This window comes from Eleutherodactylus coqui, chromosome 3, assembly GCF_035609145.1.
Source record: "Eleutherodactylus coqui strain aEleCoq1 chromosome 3, aEleCoq1.hap1, whole genome shotgun sequence".
Lineage (NCBI taxonomy): Eukaryota > Metazoa > Chordata > Amphibia > Anura > Eleutherodactylidae > Eleutherodactylus > Eleutherodactylus coqui.
Window position 1 is genome coordinate 150,581,504 of NC_089839.1, and position 15,967 is coordinate 150,597,470.

At 46.2% G+C, this 15,967-nt stretch overlaps 1 pseudogene; it reads right to left on the reverse strand.

The window, feature by feature from the left end:
• Positions 1–5,331, reverse strand: part of LOC136620182 (protein polybromo-1-like) — a 48,360-nt pseudogene extending 43,029 nt beyond the window's left edge.
• Positions 5,332–15,967: the final 10,636 nt, after the last annotated feature.

A 15,967-nucleotide genomic window follows, 5' to 3' on the forward strand; every position in this document is an offset into this window, starting at 1 on the left:
CGTTAGGGGTAATATCACTCCTTAAGGAGACACCTAGAAGGTGAAGGTATTAGTGCTTTTTGAAGCCACCGGAAGCTAGGGGTTTGACAGGAGGAACGCCCCTCTCGCACCCCCAGCTCCCGATAGGGTCAAGGCACAAAGGTCCTAGCAGCGTGTAGATTGATTTTAGGTGTCCCTGTAGGTTAAGGATGAAGCGTACTTCTCCACTATTATGAGCTGTAAATGCTGCCATTTTACAGCTGTAACATGGCAGCATTTTCAGCAAGTAATATAAGCCTAAGAAGACAAACAATCCTCACCCTAAAGCAGCGGGGGTTGGCTAAAATCAATGCACACGCTGTAGTCCTACCCACAGCCCCGTCCCCCTCACTGTGACCCAGTGCTCCTACAGCCTTCCCCAGAGCCTTCCTGTTGCCTTTCCTCTGTGGAACCCACCACGGCCTCCGCTCCCTCACTGTCTGCTGCCGTCGTAGTCTGCTCCGACATCCTGGCAATGCAGGGAGGCCGTACGCAGGCTCTCTGCGTGTGCTCTCGCCACTGTTGTGTCCCTGCTCCCTGGCGCAGACGTTAGTGACAAGGGAGGGAGCGGCCGGCTGCTCCCAACGGCAAGCTGACATACAACTGACATGGGGTGCTGTGCCCCGCCGGTGTTCAGTCCGGGGCTAGTTTAAAGTGACGGGGTGGGGGGTGGGGGAGGCGCATGCTGCTGTGAAATCCCTGCTGCATACCCCGCTCTCCGTTTCCCTTGCACATGGGGCAGCGTGGCTGCAGCAGAGTCTGCTGTCAGAATTTAAAAGGTAAAGTGTCGTTGGCTGCTGTTTGCATTTTTAAGATAAACTTTAGTGGGCTGCCAGGAACTGGCGCTTAACGAGCTGTGCAGCCAATAAGGTACAGGGCGCGTCACCCCCTGTCAATCTTGACTCCACCAGGACTTCCAGGTGGCGTCAAGATACACTAATACAGAAGGTGAGTGAGGAGACTTATAAGGTCCTCGGTGCGTCTCTGGGTAATATGAAAATAAGGAAGCATGGAGAATTGTTTTTCTGCGACTGGCCTAAGGTAGATCGCTAACGTTTCATACCAGTGGACAATGGGGATCACGTGACCAGGGCCCACTGTCACTGCTCAAAGCTCTTGACTACCTTTGGCAGCTAGGAGCGAGGAGAGGCGTGACGGGGGCGGGGCTAATTCACAGAACTTATCCCCGCCCCCGTTTCGCCTTCTCTCATTGCAAATAGTGCAGAGGGACGGAGAGGAGGCAGAGAGGGGGCGGGAGCTCAGAGCACTGCTCTCGGCTCTTCCAGCCTCCTCCCCCTGCAGAGAGAGACGCCGTATATCGGCTGAGTGTGAAAACCCGGCCGATATATGGTTGTCTGAATGCACCATTAAACAGATAATGAAAAGGCATTTGGACAACCGGCTTTTGTAAGGCTACTACCTTAAAATATGTATTCGCCTAAGGAAGAAATATGCTCCTAAGTAAGAACTGTGGTAACATTACCGATTCATTCTGCGCGCTCTCTCCAGAACCTCGAACATGTGCTCCTGGAAAAGGTCAAGTCTTCGGTAACGATTATTTTCCACATTCTTTCGAATAATCTCAAAAGTCAATGGAGGTCTCTTTGGAAACTTGGGGTCAACTGCAGGAATTTCAGCCAGAGAATCGCTATAACATCTTCCTTCGTCATCTTGATGGCTCATCATGGACACAAACAGGTTGTGTATTAACTCCTGAATGAGCAAAGTTACATTAGGGACATGAGAATCCTCATCTCCTTCGATATCTCTGCGGGTCTCCAGTAACACCTTATGAAGGACCAAGGCATCCTTATAAATGAGGGATTCGGGTTCATTGTAAGTGCAGGCGTTATTAAACATGATGACAAAGTCCTCACACATGGCATCGATATCCTGGTACTTGTTGGCCATTATGTGACTCCTAATCTTTTCCATGTCGATGGGTTTCTTGATGGTCACATAGTAGTCTGGGAGCTCAGAGCGGGAGGGAAGACGCAGGAAGATGGCGCTGAGACGTCTGCCACGTTTATCTGTGTAATTCTTTACTGCTTCATACACTTCATTCAGTTTCTGTTGCATGGGGCTCAAATACTTGGTTTTCTTTGGAGATATTCCACTTTTTCTACCTAATTAAGAGAAACATTTTTACATTTTGCATGATGGCAAGAACTGTTTTTGGCTTCTTTTTGAGAATACATAAATCACTTGTGCGATTACCTGATCTTACAGACAGCACAGGGCCAGAATAATAAGAATGAGGATTAACCTCTCGAGGTCCAAGTACAGTAAATATACAGCGCTTTGTCCTGGGATTGTTAGCACAAAACTGAAACATTCAGATACAACGGAGTGAGAGAATAATGTAATATTACTGAGTTTCACAGTTAAAGGTGTAAGGCTGTGCTCATTCGAGCGTATTATGGTGTACGCACGTGTGATATGCGGCAATTCGCAGGCAATGAAATACATTACCTTAAGTTGGCTCGCTCTCATCTGCGGGTAAGAATTGCGTAACGTGAGCACAACAAAGAATGCAGCAAGTTCTATTTTGTCACTTATTACACACGAGAGAGCCCATTGTTCTCTATGGGCGCATAAATCAACGCCACCGATACGCAATTACATTGCGTATGAGTGATATATACAGATATGCACCACTGCAAAGCAACAGAGCAGAAAATTTAAACAAGAAAGGAAACAAGTCAGATTGCGCATGACAGCGTGCGTGAGATACACAGTCATGTGCAATACAGTAACGCTGGCATACGCGGCGGCAGGCCAGCTCCACAGCGCTAAAACGCTGCGTGACTCAAGCAGTATTTTATGTATACGGCCATATGAGCCTGGCCTTAAAAAGACACAGGGGTGAAGGGAAGAACATGTAGTGACAGTTTCTTTTTACTATGGTTCTACAGACTGACATTCTTATCTCATAGACAATCCCTCTATAGGTCAGAAGAACCTGCCACCTCTGGCAGGATCGGCCAACAGTCTATGTGTATGGAGGCAGTTCAACATTTCACAGAAGATACTGTTGGGGGGTGGAGAATAATTGGGCATGTTGGGTTCTAACAAACGTAGGTTGAATTCACATGTGGCACAAATCCACAATGCATTCAGTACAAGGCAAGTGAGTGAAATATTTACAAATCTCATCCACTGGTTGCGGACACTTACGCTCCAAGAAATTAGCAGGCGGTGGATTTTCACACCTTCAATGTACTAGGTGTAAAACCTGCAGTAAATCAGTACAGCAAAATGCACAAGAGAAATATTCTACTTTGTCTAGACATACACTTAAAAAAGGGAGAACTAGGAGAAAGCTACAGCAGTCAGAGCTGTGGAGCAGCTCAACGTACAGAGCAGAGAGCACTTTAGAGAGAAGGCCCCACCTCACAGCACTTCGTGGAGCAGTGATCCGGCCATTAAAACTGCATTGTAACTGATAGAAGTGCTCACAGGTATCATTACACCCCGCTTTACTGCCCCGACATAACACGGTCAGCAGTTTTACATCAGCAAAGTTACTGACAGAAGCCATTTAATACTTTGAGCCATCAACAGCTACATGATGTGTACGGCTGGCATACGTTATATCCATTACTTAAAATGTTTGTAGGTAACAAACGTGGCCACCAAGAGGGGTTTGTCACCTTGTGTGACCCAGGAGCTCACGCCTCTGTTCTCCTCTCTATACTGTGTCAGCCGGAAGTGGCTCTTTCAATGGCTCTTGGGGTTCATTCATATGATGTATTTTCTGCAAGCATTATTACGGACCCAATACAGACACTATACAACACCATTGCAATGGTGTATTCAGGCGTAAAAAAAAAACAAAAAAAAAACATTGCAGCATGTCCTATCTTGGTCCGCATTCACACACCAAAATAGCCCATGAATGTCTATGGGAGAGGTGGAAACAAAAACAAACATGTGTTTCGGGGTTTTTTTTTTTTTTTGTTTTTTTTTTACACGTTGCTAGGAGACAGCGTGAAAAAAAAAGTTTTAAAAAAGCGACATAGATTAGGCCTTGTGGGGGTTTTTTGCGCAGTCAATACAAACCAAAAAAAATACACAGAAAATGGTGTGTTTTTCATGGAACAAAATGGCATACACATGCGAATGAGCTCCGCAAGCTCACAAGTCAAAACTATAACATATCAATAGAAAATGTACCAAATTAACCATGTTCGGGGGCGTGGCCAGCGACCGACATGGAGAGTCGCATGTGAGGAGAGCTCCCCAGGGGGAATACTAAAATCCGCACAAAATCCTGGCCTTACCAGAAACCGAACATTTAAAAGAACTCCAACGGGCTCCTAACCCCTAATTAACAAGCTGGACCGCGGTTGAGAGCGATTACGACCTCCTGACATCCATAATAGGACCGTGGACCGGAGCGGGAGGGGGACGGCGCCAACGCCCTGCCACCTTCCCGCGCTTTGCTTACTGCCTAGCTCACTGACTTATCTTGCCGGCTGGCCGTCCTGGGACTTTCGCGATCAGTGCCCTCCCAACAACCACCCGGCGAAGGACCACTCCGGGACTCGTGGCTGGCTCTGCCACTTTACTCTCACTGGGCCCCTTCCCTACTGTCTCTGGGCCGCGGCGGCCCACGTCTGACCGGAGCTCGGGTGGGGGCGACCCCCCCCCCCCCTACTGAAGCCGCTGAACCGCTCCTGAAGGGAGAAAACACCCCGCTTCCTCCACCCTTAAAGCTGAACTGCCGCCGCAGGACCCGGGTGGAAGCCGCGGTCCATTTGCCGGCTCCGGCCGCCCTGTCGCCGCTTACCTGCGACCTCCGGCCATTCGCATCGGTCCGGACCTGATCCTGCGGGCTGAAGATCGCTGCCCACTCCCCGACGAGAGGCACCCGATCCCTGCTGAACCCGCGGCGGGAGTGACTGTCCTCCCTGGCTCTTCTCGGAGCCGCCGTCGCCGCCGAACACCTGCCTCCCAGGAAGGGAGATAGAGAACAACTCCGTGGCTGCCCGCCGCTTCGGGGCCGCCGCGCCGCCGCCGAACACCTGGCTCCCCGGTAGGGAGACAGGAAATACCTCTGCAGCTCCCCGCTGCTTCGGGGCCGCCGGGCCGCCGCTGAACATCTGACTCCTCGGAGGGGAGACACAGATCACCTCTGCGACCGTGCCGCTGCTGCAGGGTTCGACGGAGGTCGCAGCCTCCCTGCCCCTCCGTCCTGCAACCTCCTGCCTCCACCTGGCCGTGACGCCCAGCGCCCCACAGCACACTAACCGCACTCCAGCTACTCACCTTCGGATCGCCCAACCACCACCGGACTGCGGCACCCGACATCTCTGGAGGCGCTGCGTCCTCCTTAAACCCGACCCCCACAACCACAAACCTTAGCCAAATATCCGATAACAAGGCCAGTTTATCTCCTGGGACAGCCGAGGGGCTGACCACCCCAACGTATATCTATAAAAGGACTGAGCTGGACTAACAAATAAGAGGCCCCACAGTAGGTACTGACCTATCCCCGACCTTAAATTGATTCAGCAAGGGCGGTCTGCTGTGCCCTACGGCCGACGGACCACCGCGTTTAACTGGCGCGACCTCTCGTCCCCTCTACCGTGATCAGTTCAAGGCCAAAGATAATCCGGTGCAACCATAGTCCGGACTGCCGGACCCCCGCTTCTTAACAGTTATTGTAACAATACCAATATACGGACCTTTACTCCTTATTACTCAAAGCTAACCTCCATAACTCGCTACGCTAAACTAACGAATTCTATCATGAGTACACGCGCTAAAAGCGGCACCGCCGCGGAAAAGCTAAAAGAATTTTCCCGCATCGAAACCTCTGATCACTCCCCGCGAGTAACGCGACCCGCTCAGATGAAAGACCCGGTAGACGAAACTGGGCAAACCTCAGAACCCACCCTGCGTCAACTTCTAGATGCAATTAACACTTGCAAGTCCTCTCTTACCAACAAAATAGAGGAGATAAAATCTGACGTCTCCTTGTTGAGACAAGACTTGCATAATATGCGTGACAGAATGCGGGAAATGGAGGACTGCGTCTCCAACGCAGAAGACTCCTTGCGCCCACTTACTACGGCGGTTAAAAAAGCAACAAGGGCAATAGAATTTTGCCAATCCAAAACAGACGACTTACAAAATCGCTCGCGCCGTTATAACCTACGCATAATAGGCCTACCCGAAAAATCAGAGGGCTCCCACCCGGAAACATTCGCTGAGACTTGGCTGAAATCGTTATTGGGGGAGGACGCTTTCTCTATCCACTTTACAGTGGAGAGAGCCCATCGAGTTCCTGCAAAACCGCCACAACCAGGAGCCCCCCCGCGCCCATTCCTAGTAAGGATCCTAAATAGCAGGGACCGGGACGCCGCATTACGCCAAGCCAGACTAAAAGGCCCATTAAAACACAACAATGCAACAATCTCCATATTCCCCGATTTCTCTGCTGAACTACAAAAGCAAAGAGCCACCTTTACAGAAGTGAAACGGAAATTTAAAGAAAGAAACATTCTCTACTCAATGGCATACCCAGCTCGCCTGCGAATAGTGGCCCAAGGAAAAGCGATCTTCCTCCAATCTCCCACTGAGGCCCTGGAGTGGCTGGACATGCATCCCGTAACACCAAAGGACGACTGACCCCACCACAGCTGTAGCAGAACTTTGAGCTTTGTTATGACCTAAATTCTCAGTACCCCCATGATCCATGGGCGGTGTGCAGTACGGCCGCGGCACCTTTAAATCATTACTGGAACCCGACAGTTGACCTCAAACTTCTAAAGGCCATCAAGAGACCCCCCCAACAATATAACATCTGCTACTTCTAGCTAGATTGTAGCTAAATTGTTTCTTTTTTCTTTTCCTGTCTTTTTTCTTCCCTTCTCTCCTTCCATTTTTTTTCTATTTTGCTGTTCTTTGACATCTACGCCGTAATTTAAGTAATGTCAGAGACTAATGGTTTAAATGTTTGTAATCTGTTCTCCATTAATGTTCTTTACAAGCCTGCGCTGACACAACCTCTCCCCTCACACCCATCAACACCCTCCCCCTCAACCCCCCCCACCTCACCCCATGGACACGAACACAATAGCCAAATCCTATATCCACACAGGTAGTAATGTCCCTAAAATGTCTTAGCTGGAATGTTCGGGGACTCGGTACAACACTCAAGCGAAGGACAGTATTCTCATATATCAAACAAATAAATCCACACATTATTAGTCTGCAAGAGACCCATCTCATTAGGGACAAGGCTGATACCCTTTCAAAGCCATGGATCCAGTGGTCTGCCCACTCCTTTCACACCTCCTCCTCCAGAGGTGTCTCCGTGCTTATTCACAAGTCACTGCGCTGGAACCCTATCACTACCCGTAGGGACTCCGAAGGAAGATTTATATTTATATACGGAGAAATAGACTCTAAACCCTATGTCATCCTATCCATCTACAATCCACCTCACAACAATCTTCATCTTCTGCAGACTGCCATAACATTTGCACACCAGTACCCATTGGCAGGAGTGATCTGCTTAGGCGACTTTAATATGGTAATGGACCCCACTAAAGACAAATTCCATGCACCCCTTAACGCCACTCCCACCTTAAACTCCCCTTTGAGACAGCTAATTGAAAGCATTGGATGGGTCGATCTCTGGCGACTTCACCACCCCGAAACGCGGGAATATACCTGTTATTCACCGGGTCATAATGCGCTGACGAGAATTGATTACATTTTCAGCTCCACAGAACTGGCAATATATCTCTCGAACATAACACATTGCCCGAGAGGCATATCTGACCACAGCCCTATACTATTAACCCTAAAATTTCCTCAACATAATATAAGGCCCACTTGGAAACTTCACCCATTCTGGCTCAAGCTCATTGGATCAGACGATCAAACGCCCTTTCACATCTCCCTATTCCTAGATGCCCACAATGACAACACCCATCCCGCCTTGAAGTGGGACACTCTTAAAGCTTATATCAGAGGGTTCCTTAAATCTGCCATTTCACACATCAAAAAAACAACATCCCAGGCCAACAAAGAGACAGAAAACCAGACCCTAGAAGCCGAGAAAACGTATATATCTGCCCCCACAGACGCCAATAAAATAGCCTGGCTCAGTCTATCCCGTCTCCATAGACACCAAATACACGCCAAAGCCAAACGCAAATTATTCTTCACTAAGCAGCACTACTTTGAATTAGGAAACCAATCCAGTCATTTACTCGCCAATCTTATTAACCATGAAAACCATGCTAATACGATCCTTAAGATTAAGAATCAGCGCGGAATAGAGCTAACCGACAGGTCGACCTCCTGGAGGGTCCCATCACTCTGGAGGAGATCCAACTGACAATCCAAGACATGGCACTCAATAAATCACCAGGCCCCGACGGTCTCCCAATAGAGACATACCGTAAATACTGTGAACAACTAGCCCCACAACTCCTTGAGACGCTAAGCCAGGCCCAAATAGACAAAACACTCCCCCCTTCATTCTATAAAGCCTCCATAGTAGTGATTCTGAAACCTGGGAAGGACCCTACAGATTGCGGCTCTTATCGGTCAATATCACTGGTAAACGCAGACTACAAGATCCTAACTAAAATCCTGGCCACCAGACTGAACCAAGTGATTTTGTCCATTATACACCCTGACCAGACGGGCTTCATGCCAGGGAAATCCACGACCATAAATATACGCAGAGTCCAAACAGCCATCCAACTAGGTAAACAATATAATATGCCATGGGCTCTGGTTTCACTCGACATGGCAAAAGCCTTTGATTCCTTGGAGTGGGCCTTTCTGGAAGCCTGTCTGGTCCGTTTTGGGTTCGGACCTAAATTTTTACAATGGCTCAAAATTATATACAAATCCCCGAGTGCAAATGTAATTGTAAATGGCATCCCATCAACGGAATTTCAACTGGCAAGAGGCACCCAACAGGGATGCCCTTTATCCCCGGCCTTATTTGCTATAGCCATTGAGGCACTGGCAATCCGGCTGAGAAGCGCCCCCAACGTAACCGGTATTAAAGGGGCAGACCTCGAAAGCAAACTGGGACTATACGCAGATGACACAATTCTATTCCTATCGAACCCACTAAACTCCTTTTCCCAAGCTATGACACACATAGATAGATTTTCCCACTTCTCCGGGTTATATGTCAACTGGTCCAAATCAACAATCCTTTATACAGAAACTGACCCAAAAAACGACCCCTGTGTCACAAGATATGGACTAAAACCAGTTTCAGCATTCAAATACCTGGGGATAGTTATGTCATACGACCACAACAACGCAATAGCAGATAATATAAACCCATTATTAGGGAACATAAAACATAAACTGAGGCGATGGGCCAAGCTACCACTCTCCGTGGCTGGGCGCATAAACCTCATTAAAATGGCCATCCAACCCAAATGCCTGTATATACTACAACACATGCCAGTGAGCGTCCCTAAACACATCTTTAAGTCTTTAAACTCTCTAATCATAACATTTATATGGAACTCCTCCCGTTCCAAATTGAGCTTATCAATTCTACAAAGACCCAAAGAACAAGCCGGAATGGCCCTCCCGGACCTCCGGCTCTACTACCTGGCAGGGCAACTGAGAAATATCCGAGCCTGGGTCTTAGACAAAGAATTGCCTATAGCAGATAAACAACTTGCAAAACAAGTAACAGGAAATAGCCTTTTGAGCTTTTTAGAATTCCCGGAAAGCACCAAATCTACCGACCTAATCCCGCTCCACAAATTAGCTCTTAGCGTGTGGAAGGAGGTAAAGACATTGCAGAGATACCGGGATGTGGTGCCAGAACTCCCCCTTTGGAACAACCCCGGTCTCACCGCACTACAGTCAGTTCCAGACCCACAGTACTGGACCGCCCAGGGGGTACGCACACTAAGAGATATATACACAGACGAAACACTCCCCACATTTACGCAATTGCGCAATAGGCTGCAGGCCCCACACCTTCAACTATTCAGATTCTTCCAATTAAGACACGCACTGAACTCTCAATTTCCACCCGCCTCAACCCGTATATCTAAATTTCCCACAATAGGCGTCCTCAAATCCCAAGGATCCAAAGGCCTAATATCGGCCCTATACACACACCTCCTTTCAGCTAAAATAGATCTCAATCCACCCCCTACATATGACAAATGGAAACTTGCCATCCCATCCCTCACACCTGAGGAGTGGCAAGACGTCTCTGAATCCCACCTGTCAGTCTCACCGGCCGTAAACAATAAATTAATTCAACTATACATCATACATCAAGCCTACCTTACTCCCAACCGTCTACATAAAATGCGTAATACCTCCTCAGACTTCTGCCAGAGATGCCGCCAACCGAAGGCGGACTTCTGGCACTTAATTTGGGAATGCCCTCTTGTCAACGAGTTCTGGTCAAAAGTGATGGACCTTATAAACTTACTCTTACGACCCCCACTATCCATCGACCTAGACCCTAAGGTAGCGCTGTTTGGCCTGCTGGAGGAGGAGGTGTGGCCATATTACATTCGCGTCTTCCTTGAAAAGACGCTATTTTTGGCCCGTAAAGCGATAGCCATAAAATGGATGGCGACTGAACCCCCTTCAATCCCACACTGGATCCAAATTGTAAACACTGTAGCCTCATATGAAAAAATTATATACCAAAACAGAGGCTGCCCGACCAAATTCCAAAAAATATGGGGGACTTGGATGGACTCCCACTCTACTCTGCTCATGGAATGAACCTCAAGCCCAATCTACAACACCCCCCTCCCTCCCCTCCCCACCCTCTGGCACTCCCCCTCCCCCCCCCCCCCCCCCCCCCCCACTGACAAGCGCTTGAAAACTTGTAACTTTCTCCTACCAAGATCAAGAACAAGGAAGAACGGCATTGGTTTTAAAAGTTCAAAAGTTTATTGTTGTAAATGTTTAACTAGTAACTCAAGAAATACAGCAACAAAAAATTTGTGTTAATCTAATTATAACTACGATCATATATACATTGCTATGAATCTAACGAATCTCTCTTTATTTCTGTTTTGTATTTCGTAAATTGATTATCAAAAAATAAAACGAATTAAAAAAAAAAAAATTACCCATGTTCTGTACTGAATTACTGCAAAACTGTCAGACCGGGATCACATGACCATATTGTAATACAGTGCATTAAAATCACAGCTTTCCACCTGCGTATGGAATTGCGTATTCCTGTGTATTATCGTGTATGCGAGCATTTTGCACGTGTATGCACAACGTATTTTACACGCGCAAAACGAAGGCAAGCAGGCAATGATCCCCTGCTCTCTGTACATCTGGGAGGCAGACTCATCCCATGCCCTGGCTTTGGCGTTCCTCTCCAGGTAATTGGAGCTATTGGTGTCCCAAATTAGAGGAAGTCTGGCATAGAGCATGGAGTCTGCTCGTATCGGAAGTAGTCATGGCTTCTATGTAAGGGCCCCCAATCTCCACAGACCACCGGTTAGATGGGATGGTGGTCCCTAGACGCTCCTGCAGTGTCTGACCTAGTTTTTTAACTTCCTTCTCAATGTAATGGTGCATGCACTGCGTTCGAAATTCACCCATAGAGAACAATAGGGCGTAATAAGCAGTAAAATAATACATGCTGCAATAAATATGCAATAAATATACGCAAGTGGGAGTACTATGTTTACAGACTAGGAAACTGCTAGAGACGCTGAGGCTAATATGTCAGCCCAAGACACAGGACAAATCAGCCATAAATAAAATAGTGAAATGCCCTCAAATATATAACTAAGGCAGCCTGTCCACGGGCGGGTTTTCATTGCGTTCCCCTAAGCAATATTGCGTTGCTATGCAGAGCGCTTCCCCCTGTCCACGAGCAGAGAATCATTGGGGTTCTCTGCTCTCGGCCGGCAAATCACAGCATGCTGCAATTTGCTGCGATTCTCCGCGGTCAGCCTGTCAGATAGGCTGACAGCAGAGACCCGTCTGCCGGCTACAGCTCCCGGGCGGCGTCTCACATGGCGGAGAACCGCTGCAGGATACCGCAACGCCCGTGGACAGGCAGCCTAAAAGCCACCACTAGGCTATACAATAACTTCTACCTCTGCCCTAAGGGCCCTGAAAACTATATATTCCTTACATTAAAATGGCTGCAACGGTAAGGGCGACAGGTCATGGGCCATTTACATGGGGCAATTATCGTTCACAATTCATTCAAATGAACTTGTGCAAAAACATTGTTTACTATTAGTTTTCGCTGACTTTTAGTCACATAAAATACATTGCCGAGTTGCAGGCTTGTCGTTCCGTGTAAACGCTCCACATAGGGGGTGAAGCAGGGAGCGAGAAGCCCGCGATCCAGCGGTGACGTCTGTCAGTGTAAACACTCTGTACGAGCGCTAACGACGTGAGACGTGACATCAGCACTTGTGCAGGTGTTTACCCGACTGTCAGCCAGTGTTAAAAAAAGATAATTAAAGTGAAAACCAACACTTATTTCCAATTTTCTTGACATTTTTCCAGGGATATCCCAAAAATTTTATAAAAATGCAAATGTAAAACGGCACAAATAAATCTTCAGGCATCATGAAAAAAGACAAAAATTATTTAATCGAACAAAAGAAGAACATTTATTATACCTTTCAAACGTACTTATACTAAAGAACACAAAACGAGAACCCGGTCTGGTTACCAACAGGAAAAAATACAGCGGACTTGAACTCGTTAACACTGGAATCACCATGGAAGTCATTTATAACCCCTGCAGCTGCTCAAAGGCAATGCAGTGATGGAAACAATCCCAGCGGGTGTAGTCTAGGGGTTAGATGTCTGATTGTTGGGGCCGACCACTGGGACTTCCTTGATCCAGAGACTCAACCACCACTCCAGACAGTTCGATGGGACAGGTGGAGATCAAAGCACATGGTAAACTCCATACATTCCACAGAAGCCAGTGGAGTGGCATTCGGGCATGCATACCGCTTTCCTTAGGCTGTGCCTGTTTCGGGATCAATGAAGGTTCCAGCAGTCAGTCCAAAAGCGATCAGACATTTGTCCCCCATCCTATGGATACGATTTCAATGCTTTTTATGGTAAAACACTTTTTAAAGGGGTGTTTTAGTAAAAAGAAGTTACTTCTTATCCAGAGAATACCTATATGAGAAGTAAGGGTTCGACCACTGATCGCAAGACTGGGGTCCATGTACCCCCAAATGAATGCAGCAGTGACGGTGTATCCGTGCCACCACTCTATTCATTTCACGGGACTGCTAGAGATAGCCAAGCGCTTGGCTATCTCCAGCAGGTACTTGGGACTCCCATTGATGGGATCGGTGGGGGTCTGAGCTGTTGGACCCCTGAACATCAGTTATTGCCTATCCTTTGGGCTTTATTTTACCAGGATATGTCTGGCTGCACACAGGAGAGCTGGATTCCGCATGTGGTAACTCGCAGCAAAATACACCTGTGACCCCATGTACCTGCAAAATGTGTATTGCGGACTTCTGCCGTTGGTCATGTGAACCTAACTGCACTGTAGCTCAGCTTGTTCACACTGTCTGTTATTCAAAAAGCATGAGCCCATCAAAACTTCGCAGTCCGGCTACATGCACACGAGCGTAAAACTTGTGCGAATATGAACTGCATTCTTTTGAAATCATTGCATGTCCTATTTTTTCGCATTCCTGAGAACGCATCACCCATTGTATTCATGGGACCTTAACCAGGTAACGACCGCCCTTCCTTTTTTTGATGGCAGCCATTAAGGGGCTTTAATTTGCAGCGCCGTCAAAAGGGTTTCCTGTACCAAGAGAGGCGGGTGCATGGCTCTCACATGACATCTGGGTACTAGCCCTTATAGCGTGAACCAAAGAAACCTTCGATTCCCACTATTTAACCCTTAACACGTGGCGGTCAGTGCGACTGCGGTATGCAAAAGGCAGACAGAGGGAGGGATGATCTTGATAGCCATTCTAATACACTGGTATACTGAAGTATAATAGTGTACTAGAAGATATACCCTGCGCTGCACGCCAATTTTATGACTAGCAGTCCTGAAATATATAAAGTGGGCCACAGCGCACTGTTATGGAAGTTGTCCAAAATAAAAAGCTGTTGCCCACAGCAACCAATCACAGCACAACTTTTATTTTACCTCAGAGGTATAAAAAACAAATGCTGAGCTGTGATTGGTTGCTGTTGGCAATAAAAATTACAGGGGAAGTCAGTGAGTTTTGGATTGTTAATTCCGCCAGTATTCGTCGCCGGGTACTGAAGAACGCTCATGCAAACTTTCACTCAAATCGGACCAGAACTGTGGATTTGTATACAATACAAACAAACACACAGACTGTGCGCTTTATATATAACGTACGCATAAATACGTGGAAGTACATGATGCTGATTAATGTTATGTGAATGTATTAGACATATATTATACTGCTGAGGTAACATGAAAGCTGTGCTGTGATTGGTTGTTGTAGGCAAAGCTTTTATACGTCAGTGCTGAGGTAAAATGAAAGCTGCTCTGTGATTGGTTGTTGTAGGCAACAGCTTTTATATGTCAGTGCTGAGGTAAAATGAAAGCTACTTATAGCTAAAACACAAAATCTGTTTGTTGGTGTCATATACAAATCCGCAGTTCTGGTCCGTTTTAAGTAAAATTGTGCAACCAATCGTAGCTCAGCTTTTATTTGTTATTCTGTTGAGGTAAAATGAAAGCTGCGCCGTCATTGATTGCTATATATTATCGTACCTGAGGCAAAATGAAAGCTGCGCTGTGATTGGTTGCTATGGGCAACAATTTTCAATTCTTGGTTGCTCTATGCATTCCTGTCTGGGGACATATCATTTTCTGAAATATCAATTGTCAACGCTTAGTCTGACTCTTCTAGTGGGAATTACTTGTTGGAAACAACCAGGAATACTAAATTGAGTATGTAGCATCCATTGGTGAAAGCAAATTTGGGCGTTGCTGCATTAAAAGTCAAGGAAAGGACAAAATATGCAAATAAGGTTGCCGAGACAACTAAATTTCAGAATTTTTTTTAGCCTATAACCTTCTGTGGGTCGAAATTATACTATGTGCAAAATGTCATGTCAATCGGTCGGACAGTTTGTGCGTGATGCTCCAACAAACAGACAAACAGACATTGACAAATATATAGAAGATTAGATGAATGATAAAAGATGCTGATAATCAAGTTCCCCCAGTGGGACAAAAATAAAAAGTAAAAAAATTAAAATAAATGCGTAAAAAACGCACCTTTCTCCATTTACTATGTAAAAAATAAAAATTACATATGTGGTATCACTACGTTCAGAAGAACCCAGAGAAAAACGTTAGGATATTATTAAATCTCCACAGTGCACACCATTAAAAAAATACAAAAAACATGGCAAAAATAGCTAATTTTGTCTATCTTAAACATGACGAAAATAGCTAATTTTGTCTATCTTGCTTTTCAAAAAACAAAATAGAAAGCTGTCAAAATGTTGCATGGATCAACAAATGGTCTCATTAAAAATACATATCGTACCACAAAAAAAAACATTTTACAGCACTGTTCACAAATAAAAAGTTAGGGGTCTTTGAATGCAGCGATAAACAAAAAATACATTAAAAAAAAAAGCGTGAAAAAAACAAAATCCAACCTATATAAATTTGGTATTGACATAATCATACTGGCCTGTAGGCTTAATGTAACATATCATTTACACTGCACGGTAAACGCTGTTAAAAATAAAAACATACCAGAATTGCAGATTTTGTTAATCTTCCCTTTAGAAAAAAATGGAGTAAAAGCAATCGAACAATCAAAATGTTCGGTGTTCCCAAAAATTGGATAAATGAAGACTAGAGTTCATTCTGCAAAAAACCACAAGTCCTCATAGAGCTCCGTCGATGGGAAAATAAAAATGTTATAACTCTTGGAGAGCGCAACACGAAAACAATTATCTA